We start from the raw sequence: 15825 nt of genomic DNA on the forward strand, positions 1-15825 counted from the left end.
ACTGCAGAAAAACTGTTTGTTCATTTACAACATTGTCAACATACATTTCGAACAAGTAACGTTTTTGTTATTTCGCTTTTTTTTAATGAAATGATAATAAATAATGATAATAAATATTATAATGATGATAATAAATAGTTTTAATAAAATTATAATAATATTGTAATAATATAGAATTGTTTTGGAAGTAGAATTGGTATGAATGTATCTTAAATATTATACTTGGATATTTTTTTCCAACTAACTTAACCACTTTTGTTGAAAAGACTTGGCACTCATGTTAAGATACTTTAATTTCAAAATCACCTGAGAAGAGCGGTACACGTCAGCAGACAATTATCTCCGAAATAAAAGAACATTGTGCTGCTCTAATCAAAAAATCATCCCGATTTTTATAGGGAATCGAACATTTAATGCCTAGCAATGAGTTGCAGCCAACTGTTTTTGTCAGTCCATCCATTAGTCCCCTGTAGGCACAAGCAGTTAAACAGTTTTCAACCTTACATTTTTCGTTGTTTATCAGGAAGAAAAAAAACCTCGAGGACATAAAATATAAGGGGAAAAATGCATTGAAATTAAAAGAAAAAAAGGAAAGCTATAAATAATATTTCTAAGTTATTTTTCAAAAAAATAACAAATTATGCATTAGAAAATGTATATAATATAAGTTAATCTTAAAACTTTTTTTATGACTAAAGTTAAACGAGAATAAAAAATGGTTCGCATGTACTATTCCGGATTCAGAAATATTTCTAAAATATTTGTCTAAAAAAATAACAAATTTTGCTTTAAGGAATATATATATAATGCAAAACTATTCTTAAGACTAACATTTGTCACAAGAAATAGTTTTAAGCTAATCTTAAAACTATTGCTTGTGACAAATGTTAAGAGAATAAAAAATGGTTAGCATTTTCCGGAACTAGACATATTTCCTAAACTAACCAAAACTTATTTCTAATAATCGGAAACATCGAAAAGGAAATAAAAAAAAAGCTAAACATTAACTATATTTAACGACCCCCGAGCTGCAGCGTACTGCATGCCAGCATTAAAAGCAACACATCTTTCCCCGAAACTAACTATTTTAGTACCGGTGATAGATTATAAGCACTCTCTGCTCAATCCATAAGCATTTGTTCAACTACTCCCAACAATCTATATTACTGAATACCTCAAACCATTCCAACTATAAAAATATCCTAATATTCCAACCTCTTTCAGTGTCGGACAAACAGTCGATGCAACAGCAACAAAAGGGAGAATAAAAAGAGGAAGAACACCCTTCTTTACGGCAGCAATTTATGGGACGGGGTTCGGGTCCACCTCCTTTTTGTTCAGTAACTGATCGTAAAGAGGTGAAAGAATTTATGTAGTTTCCAGAATATCTTTTTCTTCTCCCGGAATAACCCTTTTTCCCAACCCCTGGGAATTCGGAAACAACGGCTTACGAGATGAGGTTCTTCTAGTTAAGTCATTCTGAATGCAGTTCATAATGGAATAGGTTGCATACGAATTACATGGATTAGAGGTCCCTGCCTTAAGCTTACGGGGGCATACGGCCAAAATAATAGTTTTTCTTCCTAATCAGATATTCAGGAAAGAGGTTTCGTATTGCTTTTATTCGTATTTCAGACTAAAATTTATTTGAGATATTTTGTGGGAATTTAAAATAAATAAATAAATAGCCTTATTACCGTTAAAACTGAAAATCTGTTAATATGGACATTACCTAGCTTCTCTGAAAATTAACTAAAGTGCGAAATAAAAATAAATAATAAAAATAAAGTGCGGAATCAAGAGTTTGCCAAAATTTACCAAGGTAAAGTTTCTCTCATTCTATCAACTAATTTGTTGATTGTGTTCATTTTTTGGATTTTGATTAAAAATATGTTAATTTATTTATTTCTCAAAAACTATTAATTTCCTTAATTGTAATAATAATTTAAACTATTTTATTAGTTTTGTATTATAGTTTTTAAAATGGTAGGTAGTTATTTTATATACGTCGCTCTGGAGCAGCACAATAGGCTATTGGCGACGATCTGGGAAACATCCCTAAGAATGATCCGATGACATGCCATCGCAATTTTGCAGAGGGGAGGCTCCCTTGCTTTGGTATCCCGAGGACCTGAGCTCGAAGTTGAACACTATACGGTAGAACAGTTTAACAAGGAGCGATGCCGCGCACCTTCGGCCCCTACGCATTTTGATCAAGGTGGTCAATCACCCGCTTACTGACCACAGCTAGTGATGCTTGACTTCGGTGTTCTACCGGGAACCGAGTCTTTACAATCAGTCTCCAATGCGAGACGTTTTTAAAGTGATTGATGATTGATCCAACCAACTATTTTGTTGATTGTTTGATTGTCGATGTTTGATATTCTAGGTAGCGAAAAATGATTAAATAACATTAAGTTTATTTAACAGTGCAAAAAAACATAGCTGTCATTCTAGGAAACATCTCATTTTCACTTCAACAAGTGTCTAGTAGATAATACGTAGATTATCTAGGAAGTCCACAGATTTCATAGGTAATTTGAGAAATATGAAAGAGTTTTTTGGCTAATAACCCTAGCTAATCGGCATATTGCTTAGAGCATGTTCAGAATTACATAGTTTTGCAATTTAACGGTAGCATATAGTATTTCGATTAGAAAACTTTTCTACCTAAACGCTTTGTAATGTTTTGATAAAGTTAGATAATGCTTCTAGAACAAATTAAAATCTCATCATCTACTTTTCATTGTTTTCTATTATGAAATTCATTATTTTCTATATTTACGTGACGGACTTAAGACATCCATATTTTGTTCAAAAATACACTGCTGAAACTTTTGTCTCAATCTACTAGTTTCACTTTAATACTCTTCGTTTAACCCCGCATCTTATAAGTTAAGTGACTCTGAATAACAGAAAGCTTTCTAAATAGCAGAGCAATGACAGACAGAGAATCACATCAAGAGTCATCTTCAAAGTCATCCCTTCGACCAGCCAACACTTGCCTTCTCCTTAATTAACTTTAACCTTAAGTATCCCGGTGAATTGAATTATCCTCCTTAGCTCCTGTGCTGTGTCTTTCCGGACCCCTTGTTCCATTCCAGAATCTCCTAATTAACCGAAAGCTGTTTATACTTGGCTGTTGTTTAATTTCTGGAAAAGGGGTAAAAGAATCAAGAATGGAGGTTCTTTTTTATTGTTTTGAAAGAAAAGAAAAGAGTAAGTGTATATCTTGAACAAAGAGAAAATGGCAGAAGCAAGATTTTCTGCGAAGTGGGAACATATTAAGATCTTTTTCTTTACAGCACTAAGCTAGAAAGTTTTAAAATAGTACTACTATTTCTTTCTTTGTTTCAAAAAGTATAACGTTTATTTTTACTATATAATGATATCATTAAAGTTAAAAATATTATTTTTGGGATGTAAAGAAGAATATTCTATAGTATATATGTATATATTATAAAGTTAAAGGAAAAATAAGGTGTTGCTGTATTTAAAGTGTTTTAAGTATGCTATGATTCATAATTCATTTTTGTTAATTAAATGTAAAAATAAAAATCCGTCAAAGTCAAATAAACTACCGGCGGTTTATATAAACCCATTGCCAAAAGTCAATAAGAGAAAAATTACGAGACCGCCAGAGAAAAAAACGCTCTGATACGAAAGTTAGACATATCTAAATGTAGAATTATCCACGACTTATTTTACTAAGTCATTTGAAAATTTAATATTTTTGCATAGCTATGTCAATTATCCGTCCATTTAAGCACTTAATGCATAAGTGTACGGAAATTTTTTTATTTCCGTTCAAACTCTTAATATTTTAAAACAATGCCCCCTAACATAAATATTTTCACATCAGCATTGTTCGGATCTTATACAATAAATCTTTTTTAAATATCAAAATATTTACTTTCAACATCACCGCGCAAAATACCTAATATAAATAATACCAGATAAAATTTTGAAAGTTAAACAATGTCACTTAACATATCAGAGCCTTCACATGAGTCACTTAACATATACATTATAGGAAACTATTTTCAGCCTAACTTACTATAGAATAAAGCAGGACATTACCAACTTAAACACGATATCAGATTTATTTTTAAAGTTAATATCAAAAAGCAAGTCAGCACATTTAAATGAATGGTAACTGAAAAGATACCTCGAAATTACGTAATCACAAATTCTATGGCAGTGAAAAATTAAGGCGAAATGCATTTTTTTAGTAGATCATTTGTTTAGAACAAGTATAAGCCTTATCAGCGTCTAATAGAAAAGTGTCACGAATTCGAACCATTTCTTGAATTAAAACCTGGTATAGTATCATATACACTCGTGTAAGAAATTATGAGAATTTGCAGACTTGGTCTATTATCTCAAGAACTACTGGACCGATTTCAATGAAATTTGATTTGTACATACATTGATACAGTACAAAACAAATGACTATTCAACAATTGTAATACACAAGCATGATCATTGGATAACACTTAAAATGTTTTATTTTAAGTATGAAGTCACGCTGCAAAGCCTGTATATCTGTAAGAGCCCCCTATTAACCCATTTTTGCTTTGTTTATTCTGCAGCAGCTGTTTCATACCTTCCTACTCCAACGAGTGTTATCCAATGATCATGCGTGTGTTTTACAATTGTTGAATGGTTTTTTGTTTTGCATTGTGTCAATGTATGCACATGTCAAATTTCATTGAAATTGGCCGTCCAGTAGTTATAGAGCTCATCGACCAAGTCTGCAAATTCTCTTAATTTCGGACATGATTTTTGTTAAAAAATTATATAGCCAAAAATCTAACGTTAGGCTTAAGAATTTTGCAATACTGCTTAGCCGAAAATTTATTCAAAATTTCATTCTTCTTTCAAGGCATTCCCCGATAAACAGGGCATGTATCCTAAATTGAAAGTAAAACCAGAGATGGTGTACAACATTACTCTAAATTATTTTGCAGCTAATCCTGTCATGAGACAGTGCAAAAATTTAGACTAAAGACCTAGACGCAATTGCTTAGATTTTCTACCAAAGTATTCCCGATTAACAGAGCGGTCATCAACAATTTCGGACTACATCAAAACATGCATTAGACTTGCTTTTAGCTCTCAGAATAACGAAGGTTATAAAAAATTTATTGGGTTGGCAAGTACAGAGTTTGTGGCGCAACTACCACTATACATATTTAATACCAATTCACTAGTGTATAAAACATGTTGACTTGATTCTATCAAGAGGTACCTTTTGATAGAAGTAGGTTGACATAACCGTTTTAATATAACTCCTCAAGTTAACTCTAAGTGACAGAACTATTTTTGTTCAGTTCTTAACTTAAATTGTTTCTTTTGTTCTGATTCCTGGTACTCTACGATGCTATGAGCTGTATGAATTCAATTCCTAAATTATCCAGTTTTTAAAATAAACCCGAAATCTTGAAGATTTGTAGGATCGAATCCATGACTCATCTTTGATCAAAAAAGCTTTACATTTAGCCAGACTCTCGCGTCGGTCAATTACTAAGTCTCATAACTTTATATTCTGAAGTCATTTTTTTTCAGTCAGCTTAACAGGAATTGTAGCAAAACATTATGCATTATTTATTAGAAAGTATCTTAATTTGTAAGCCATAATAAGAAATGAAAAGTATGAATTTATTCAGTCTTAATGAGAATTCTCTATTGGATATTTCATTTCAAACACCGAAATCGATACTTGCCATCAAGAGGGCTTATTTAACATATATCGATTTTCAAATTAATAATAAATACTTATAAATAAGGAATATGCCATGTAGCATCAATTTCAAATTTCTTTCTTTTTGAAGGCGAAAGACTTAATTTATTATTTTCAAATTTACTAGAGATTTATTAGGACTTCCATTTAATTGAAAAGTGCTTAGTGCTGTGTATTATAATGAATATTATGAATTGCTTTTTGTATTTTTACAAACCATGTAAATTTCTTAAGGTGTTAATGACTTCTATTCATTTCCTATTTTAAACTTAGAATAATAAAGTGGTGATTTCGCATTACGTACTATAATTTGCTACATGCTATAGCTATAAATTGTTGAGGGGAGGTGAAAAAGACGCCGCTTCTGGGATGCGTTTTTCTCCATCGGGAAATAAATTAAATAGAACGACAGCAGATAGAATGCCAGTAGACAAAATTAAACCAAACTTTAAAAAGAAAAACAAATAAATAAAATAAACTATGTATGCATCAAAAGAGAAACAGAATATACGAGGATAAAATTTAAATTTTAAGAAAATTATGGTAGTTTTATATCAGACAGCTGTTGCTAAAGGATATAAATGAGATATTTTAAATAAGGAACTACTTTCAATTTAAAAAAAAAAAGACTCAGAAATTTAAATGGCCTCTGCTCTAAGGACCCAGTTCCCTAAGTCTAGCGTTATCACTGACTTCCTCCAGATATGTTGCCACGTGTTATGACAATATTACCAAACTGGTAATCAAGGCTGTTTGATTACTTAAAAACTGAAAATACCCATTATTTCATAAAATTAAAATCAGGAGAATAGATAAAAAAAAAATTACAGATCAAAATCAATTGTGGAAAAACCAAAAGAAAAGTTTTAAAGGATAATAGGACCAAAGCGTTGGAAGATCGGAAATGTAAATACGCGAGAACTAATTACAAAATAAATAAATACAAAAGGTACGAATTTTTATGACATCTTGAAATATAAAAAGATTTCTATAATTATCAAACCAATAGTATTGTCATGTTAGTGCAAAACTTAAGACTTAAACCAAAAAGTTAATTTTTGTAAATCCATAAAAGTTTTATTTCAAACTGAACGAGAATCAGAAGGCAATTTTAGAGAAACTATAAAGTAGGCTTGGAAAAACTCAAAAATGTTAAGCTAATTAGGTTGCTAAAAAGATAACCTGTTTATATTGAATTTCTCTCTTACATTGTGCTTTATTTACATAAATTAATTTATTGTTCAATGTTTATTTAATGTTATTACCGTAATGTTATTACCGTATTTTAGTATTTTTTATTTTAATTTTATTGAATTTTACATAATTTTTCAACCGATCCCTTCAAAGCCTTGGATGTTAGTCTAAATTTTTTGTAGTAACTCTTCAATGCGCATGAGTCCCGTTGCATATCTGGCTATGGGACGCTTGCATTTCAGCTTAGCAGATAAAATCCAAATCAAAGCTAACTTTGAATTTGATTTTAACTGCTGTTCTTTAGTAATTTAACATTGTAAAGTGCTTTGCACATCTACAAAGGTGCTTGTCTTTGTAAGGGTTAAGAATAGACCCCAGTCTGTACTAGTTTTAACGTTGAAGGACATGCTTTTTCCCTGTGTTCTGCTGCGGGTGCATATTATTACGACTTGAAGCTTCGATCTTAATTAAGTTTTTCTTTTTTAAATTTTTGATGATTGTCTTCATTACTGCAAAGATTCTATTTTTATTTTGATATTCGTCGTTGAACAGGCGACCCAATTTTCGGGTTTACAACTACTAATGTTCGACTCCGCAGCCTTGTCATTTTAAACCCAATCCAGAAGACAAGGGAACTCCTGGATCAAGTATTGGAAGAAATTTACCTTCATAGAGAACTCTTTGATGGAACTAACCCGCACTTGCGTTACATGGAGAGGAAAACCACGAAAACCTCCCACAGTTAGCCTGATTGCAAGAGGACTCTAACCCATGATCCGTCTACCACTGAGGGTATTTTACATCAGCACTGTTGCCGGTGCAAGCCAGATGCTGATTTGTATCGACCAGCCATCGCTGGGATTCGAACCCGGTTCACGTCATTGAAAGGCGAACGCTCTATCTCCTGAGCCATCACGGCTCAAATATTTCATTATTTTTTACGTTGAGTATCAGCGAATTTATAACATTGTACTTGCAGGTTTGCAGATATGCAGGGATACAAAAAGTGTTTCAAGGCTAAAAACATTTTACTGCTTTTTTGTTGGTATTTTTCATGTATTTCTTGACCAATTCAACCTTCGAAAATAATGATTATTCTTTACTTGTAAATATTGTGGATTGAAGGGTTAAAACACAGTAACCTCTCACCTTTCTGCAGCTCGCTGCATTAGGTACTCTATTCAGTTACATTATTAATGTACTGAATTTTGCTTCTTTTATTTATTCATTTTAATTTCATGCCTGATATATTATATATGTTTACTTTAGAGCACGTTGACAGTTATATTAAATGTGTAGTTATATATTTTCACAAGTCATTCAAGTTTTATACATACTGCAAATATATTATTTTTATCTTGGTGAAATTACATATTTTTTTAGTATTGCCTTCTTCAAATAGAGCTGTAATTAGTCAAATTTGTCAAAAACAGTTGACAAATCCGAGAATCACTTCGACCGTCAAAACCAAATTTTAAAATGATTTCAAATTTTAAAATTATAAAAACAACAAATAGAATTTATCAGATGAGCTGTTAGGTTAAAAAAATACCATAATTTTTATGTTAAGGATAAGATGTTTAAGGGTTCGATTCTGACCTCCAGAAGAAACTCTGGTAACTTTTGAAGCACTTATCTGGAAACAATACTAAGGAGAAATTTGATGCTAAGTTGTCACATTTTGAAATAGTATATTTTACTACTATTTCTCACTAGATTGGATCACTTGCGATAAGCTTTGTCCGATATTTAACACACCAAACCTTATAATTATAGCGTTAGAATTTCAAAAAAATATTTTTTTTTTAAATTCTAACGCTAAAATTCTATCCCCATTTAAGAAAAAATTGCAAAAATATTCACAAATTTTGAAAAGTAATCTGTTGCCCAAATTTAAAAAAAAATTAAACTTCGTATGTTGATAGGATACATTTTTTTAATTCCCATTACTGATCATTTTAGCGAATATTTCCCGATTTATTACATGACATTTAACTTTATATACCCAATACTAATTAAGTACATCTTTTAATTAATTAGCATTAGAGTGATGCATTCTTTTTCATTTATGTAACAGCATCCGGAAAAAAACTTTAGCTATAAACCTTTAATTTACCCTAGAAAATTTACATTAAAAATTTACTAATCAATAAAATGATATATACTAATTAGATAATTTTGCATATTTTGCATGCATTGCAATTTTATGCATAAAAAATTGATTAGGAGAGGGATCAAAAGACATTGAAACTGCCAGAAGAGAGAATCTTAAATCTTGTCTCTTTTTAATGATTTTAAAACCAGTAAGTCACCCTAATTAAGAAAATTGAATTCCAAATGTCTTAATAATCTTAGTCTCAAATAAAAATAATTATCCTGCGACAAAATGAACTGCAAAGTCAGCGTGAAACACATTTATGACACTTTACGATAATCAGAAAAATTTTCTCAAAGAGGACCACTTGAACGTTTGCGCCATATTTAACCACGCGACGCTTCTTAATAATGACAATTTAGTATCAAATGAATGAAAATGTATTTAAGGCATTAATTATTTCCTATATTTATAGCATTACATGACATGACTTAGATATGTTTAATACAATAAACGTTTGATATTCAATATTTCTAGATTCGATTTTTTTTTTCATTACTTTGTGCACACGATTTTCAAAATCGATAACTATTTCGATAGAAAAAAGTTTTAACCTGGTCTTTTTTGTTGTAGTGTAAAATTACTTAGAAAATATTTTGTATCTTACTGTGTCTCTCATGTCAGTTGAAAAGATTTGAATTTTTAATATTTATATTTATTAACTTTTAATTCATTTATAATCAGTTTTTAATGTTTGCAGTTTTCAATCCATGTTTACATTTTGATTATATTTATTAGTTGTTACATAATTATCGATGAATCATCATAAAAATTATTTTATCTCAAACATTTTTATTAATTTCAGAAAATTTATATCTATTACATAATTTTAGAAAATTTATATCGTAAACAATTTTATAAAATTATTCCAATGCTGTGTGTCAAAGTTTTTTACTGTGACTGTCAAATAGTAGTTGATATTATTAGAAAATTAAACTAACAATTTACTTCCTTTATTACTCTCAAATACGAAAAAAAACTTAATAATTTGCAAAAAATCAGGAAAATTATATAAATGCAATGAGCAATAGATTAAGATATTATTCTTATTAAGATTACTTACATATTAGTTTGAATTTCGCGTAAGAACGGCAATGCGGATTAGGAATGTTCACTGTTACACAATTAATATAGCCCTCATTTTATAATAGGAAATTTTTGAGAAAAATATTTTTTGATAAAATCTACTCGAAAGTTTAAGTAAAGAAAGCCAACGATTTTTTTTTCAATATTATATTTTCAATCAAATAGGCGTAGAGAAAACTACAAAAGAGTGGAAAGCAAAAATTACTTCTTTTCATGGCGTGCAGCGGAGATGAATTTTAAAAGTATAAAAAATTGCACTTTCATAAATGTGCTTTTAACTTATATTAAATGAATGAATAGATGAATAAAAATACCGAAAGCAAAAAGTAAAGAGTATCTTCTAATATACTTAATTCTCTTTTCGTACTTGTTCTTTTACTTTCAAGTAACGAAAGAATGTGTACTGAATTTCAAAGGTAAAGTAAAATTAAGAAATATTTAGAAAATACCTACTTTGTTTAGTATTATTTTATTTTATTTACAAGTATAAGAAGAGAAATAAAAAACTCCATATTCTGAAAGTATAATATATGTAATTTTAATTCAACTGACATAGTTTTTTTTATATTTGCATAGGAAGTATCAAAAAGATAAATAAAAGTTCCGAGTTCAAAATTTGCATAAAAAAATTGTTGAATTTAATGTTCAACCAAAGCATTCGTCGCATGGTTGTCACAGAGTTCCAATTTGTGAAGGGAACAAAATTAAAAGACGCAGTCGCAATACTTCTCTAAATTTCTTTGGTGTCACAAGGAAAAAAAATAATAAAACTACTGAACACATGCAAAAATAATTCTTTTATCCTCTCTAGTTGTTATCTTTGATGAATTAAAAAGACAGTGAATGATGAAACTTATCCTTATTTATCGAAATATTAAGGGAAACTTTTAAAGATTCGTAATTATTGAAGGAATATATTCCCACCTCCCCCCTAGTAAACGAGACCCATGATTCGTCGGCTACCACGAGTGAGCAGAAGGTCTGTAAATGTGTAAATATTCTATTTGTTAATCGGAGATGTCATAAATGAGACTGACGGTTTTTATAAGTTTATAACAAGAAAACAAGTTCTTAAAAGAAAAAAAAATCTTTTGATGTAAACTTATGTGATAGGGCATAATTTCTTACATACTTTTATTAGTTCAAACCTTTTCCGCCAAGTGGCGCAGGTTATTTTTTTTTTTTTGTTAATGAGAATGCAAAAAAATTATTTTTAATCGGTCCACTGTTTTTGTCAACAAAAAAAAATATCAGGAAAAAAAAAACAGTAGGTGGGACTTGCAGTGCCATATGTCAATAACAGTTTGTAGTAAAATTTAAAAATATGGCAATAAAACTAATGCCATGTCACTTGAGCTTGTCTAATTTTTATTTTATAAAACTGTCAGTCTATTTTAACATCTTGTTTGTCACTGTAGAAATCATAATATTTTGTTAAGCTGACAACAGAAAGATGTAAAGAATACAATTTCAATCAAGGAAACTATTCCAAATAGTAAGTGGCAATGCTTAATAATTCTCTCGTGGTCTTAAATGGCACACTCAAGGTGTTTAGGATAGTTCATCATATCAAGTACTGGCAACTTTATTAAAGCGCTATAGCTTTAACTTTTTCCTCAACGCCATTTAGCCAAGACAAGAGCTGAGCAAAATATGCTAACGATTGCCTTGTACATTTTTTTTTCAATATATTTTTTTTAAAAGTTCATTTAATATGGTGATGGTTTCATTTGCATTTTGCATAAAAGGAAGACAATTTGCGAGTAAAGAGTTTTTTTTTCCTTCTTTTTTTTATCGTGGTTTTTTATATTTTGTAGGATAAATTCGGGCATCAAATTTATGAAACATGCGTAGCGAAAAATTGAGTTGCGGCTATATCAATTGAGAACGTGTTTTCTCCGAGGGATTCTCTTTTTACTAAACATTTTTATTCAGTGATATTTTAATCGAAAATTCCTTTGAGGACTGGCATAAAATATAGTATGTTTTATTACTACCACTTGAGCTTTTTTTATTACATATTTTCTTGGCTCATTTTCTGCATCAGATTTAATAAACGTCATTTTTTACAATTATGAAAAAATTTTATGGCACTCAATTCAAATTTTCATTCGTAAACTATAATATAAAGTGTTTTTTTTAAATTAATAAATAATTAAAATTAAAATATACTTTTGCCTTACCCCGTATTTAATGCAAGTAAAGAAATTTACTTTACCTATTCGCTGCAAAATCTTTTCTTCGAGTACATGACTTTTTAAGTTATGAGCGATTAAGCTCAGCAAAAAGGAATATCATGAACACTAAATTCTGTAATTTCGAGAAAAGATTTACAGTAAATTTTAAAAAAACATTAGTAGTAATAAAAAATAAAGAAAATTAAGATTCCTCTATAAATTTTAAAAGCTATCTTATTTGAAAAGCATGATAATTAGATATTGATCTGCTGCAAAAATTTTCAGAATGACATTTTACTTTCTACTAGTTCATGTACTTGTGTTTCTGCATTATATGCATTGCTAAAAATTAAAATGGTCACACTGAAAATTTTTGCAACAGTTCAATATTTAATAATCATTTGCTTTTCTAATGAGATAACTTTCACGTTTTATAAAGGAATCGTAATTTTCTTTATGTTTTTATTACTAACAACAGTTCTTTTTTTTTTTTTAAATTTACTGTTAATGCTTCCTTGAAATTATGGAATTTAGTGTTTATTATGTTCCTTCGCTGAGCTTAATCACTATTATGATGAAATTTAATGGTACCAAAAAAAATAGAAAAAACATTCAGTACTTTTCAGGATCTATTAAAAATTTATGATCGTTTTATAATAAAGCGTTGCAGTGTATGAATATTTTAGTCTATACAAAAAAACTTAAAAGTTCTAGTGTGAATATTTAATGATCAGTTTTTTTCCAGAAAATATAAATCTATCAAAAATAATTATATGATTGTGATTAACCGATTCAATTCTTATATTAACTTTTAAAACTAATAATTAATTAATTTAGTCATATTTATTGTTCGGTTTATTATACTGTGGCTTAATTCACATTTATGTTAGTTTGGAAAGTGTTAACGTCCATATCCCTTCTTATTTTTTTATATGAACTCTTGAGGAAAATCTTATATTATGAGCTAGAAATTAATAAAAAACATTTTTTCCTTTAAATTGTGTTATTCGTTCCATCTTACGCGAAGATACCCTTTTTTTTTATTCTCAACCAAAATAAAAATGCGAAAAATGTCAGCAATAAAAGATTCAAAATTACTATTTTCTCTTATACCAATGACTTGAGCAGCGATGGCTCAGGGGACAGAGCGTTCACCTTACAATGATAAAACTACTGTTGAAGTAACATTGGGGCACTTTGAATTTCTAAACGCATACAATTCTCAATACTTAGACTTTATTGCTAGAAAAAATTATTAAAAAACTGTAATATTTAATTTTCATTATGAGTGTTTAACTTCCTATTACATTAATATCGACCTCTCCTGAAATTAACCTCCCTCTATAATGCCTAACGCATTGCAATTTGCAATAGAGAGAAGAATGTTAATAGCAGTTCGAACGAAGGAGAAATAGCAGTTACATTTGCCACACATGATATGAACTAATGAAGAGTCATTTGATACTTTCTATACCATACTTAACAGCAAAATTTATGTTTGTTTATTTATACAAATACCAGGCATTTAGCCACTAAGCTATTAGTCGCAGTCTTACAATTCAATACTTTAAAAGCAGTATAGAAGTAAAAGAGTTTAATACAATATATTTCGTAAGAGTTTAATACAATATATATTGCCTGGTTGAAGGGCACTTGGTCCGTGTCTAAGAGGTAGTGGGTTCAATCCCCGGCGAGAGAAGAACCCCGTGTAGTAAATGGTGACTGATGCGCGTAAAATCTGTCGAGTCGCCAAGATCTCCACGTTCTCATAACAGATCATAACTCTGGGCACTGATCCAGGAGTTTCCTTGTCTTCTGGACTGGTTCAAAATTACTAGGCTACGGAGTTGAACATTAGTCGTAAGCCCAAAAACTGGGTCAGCTTGAACAGCCGACCCAGGATATAAAATTAAAAAAATAAAAAGTATATATAATAGGAAAATTTGTTTAACAATATAACTAATATATCTAAATATTTCTGATAGTGACTTATGACTAATAAATATATCCAACCCTTACAAAAAATAAGACATAAAAGAACTATTCCCTTAACCATAGAGCCTAACTAATTCTTTAGCTAAGGCTTCCGCATTTTCTATATCTATCACCTTATTTTTCAGTTGTCTAAATAAGGTAAGAAATGTCACATTTTTGATTAAAAATATATGCTGCCTTGTATAACCTATACGCAACACATCTAAACAAATTACCTCCGTGTCTGAAAACGACTACTAGTCTGTCTAATAATATGACTAATAATAACTAATTATATCCAATAGTAATTTGTGACTTATAACTATAAGAAAACAAAAAAAAATGACTGTCCTTTTAATTCATGTACAAAGCCATTGAATTTGATATAACGAATGCGATTTCATTGTTTCTGAAAATTTTCACTATACTTATTAGTCGATAATTTAATGCAATAATGGATAAAAAAACAGTTAGAGAAATTCCAAATTTTTGATAAAGAATGCTGCCTTATAAACCATATTTGCAACAGAGAACCTAAACACTTGTCTGAACAAATTACCCTGTTATCCGATCTGCCTAATAGTTTAATATGACTAATGTAACTAAATATATCTACCAATGATGCACGACTCATAATATTATTATGCATAGCCGTAAGGGAAAAAAAGATATACAAGAACTCTGATACTTTATTCCAATAACTAATACAATACTATTGATGTAACGAATGCATTTCGAAATTTATCACCATACTTTTCAGCTGATTAATTAATGTTACCAGGGTTAAAAATTGAAGAGAAATGTCCTATGTGACTATGTGATTGATATTTGTAATATATGTAATAGTTGTGATATTTGTAATAGTGATATTTGACTAATAATAACATTATGATACTAACTATAAGAAAATAGAGGTTGACTAAGTCCTATCCATCGCATATATTCTATCGGTAGCGGGGCACCCATATACTCGGGTGAACAAATTACTTCTGTCATCCGATCTATCATATCTGACCGAATATGACTAATTTTGAAATAATATGGCTAATATAACTATATATATTTAATAATTATTTTTGACTAATAATATTATGGTATTTGACTGATATTAACTATAAGAAAATAGAGATTGACTAAGTCCCTTTATTTCGTGAACTAATACACAGAGTTTGATGTAACGACTACTTAAACGGTACAGAATTTTCGAAATTTATCACCATCCTTCCCAGTTGATTAATTAATGTTGCCATGATTAAAAAATTGAAGAGAAATACCTCAGTTTTGATAAAGAATGCTGCCTTCGTTTACCCCATCTGCAACAGGGTAGCCTCGATACCCAAATTGAACAAATTACCTTCATGTCATCCGAGCTGTCCAAATATGACTAATAGTTCCCCTTTGGCTAGAAAATTCTTCAGCAAATAGATTTCTTTTACCCTTCTTTGCTTCATTCACGCGCACCGCTGGGCCATCCCCCCCATTGATCCCTTCTATCC

At 29.9% G+C, this 15825-nt stretch overlaps 1 protein-coding gene across 1 annotated transcript in view; it reads left to right on the plus strand.

The window, feature by feature from the left end:
* LOC107444471 (beta-alanine transporter-like) overlaps nt 1-15825 on the plus strand; it is a 293044-nt gene that overhangs the window by 58386 nt on the left and 218833 nt on the right. The window lies entirely within an intron of this gene.

The sequence above is a fragment of the Parasteatoda tepidariorum genome, chromosome 1, assembly GCF_982258835.1.
Source record: "Parasteatoda tepidariorum strain Cologne lab strain chromosome 1, Ptep-v5.0, whole genome shotgun sequence".
NCBI lineage: Eukaryota > Metazoa > Arthropoda > Arachnida > Araneae > Theridiidae > Parasteatoda > Parasteatoda tepidariorum.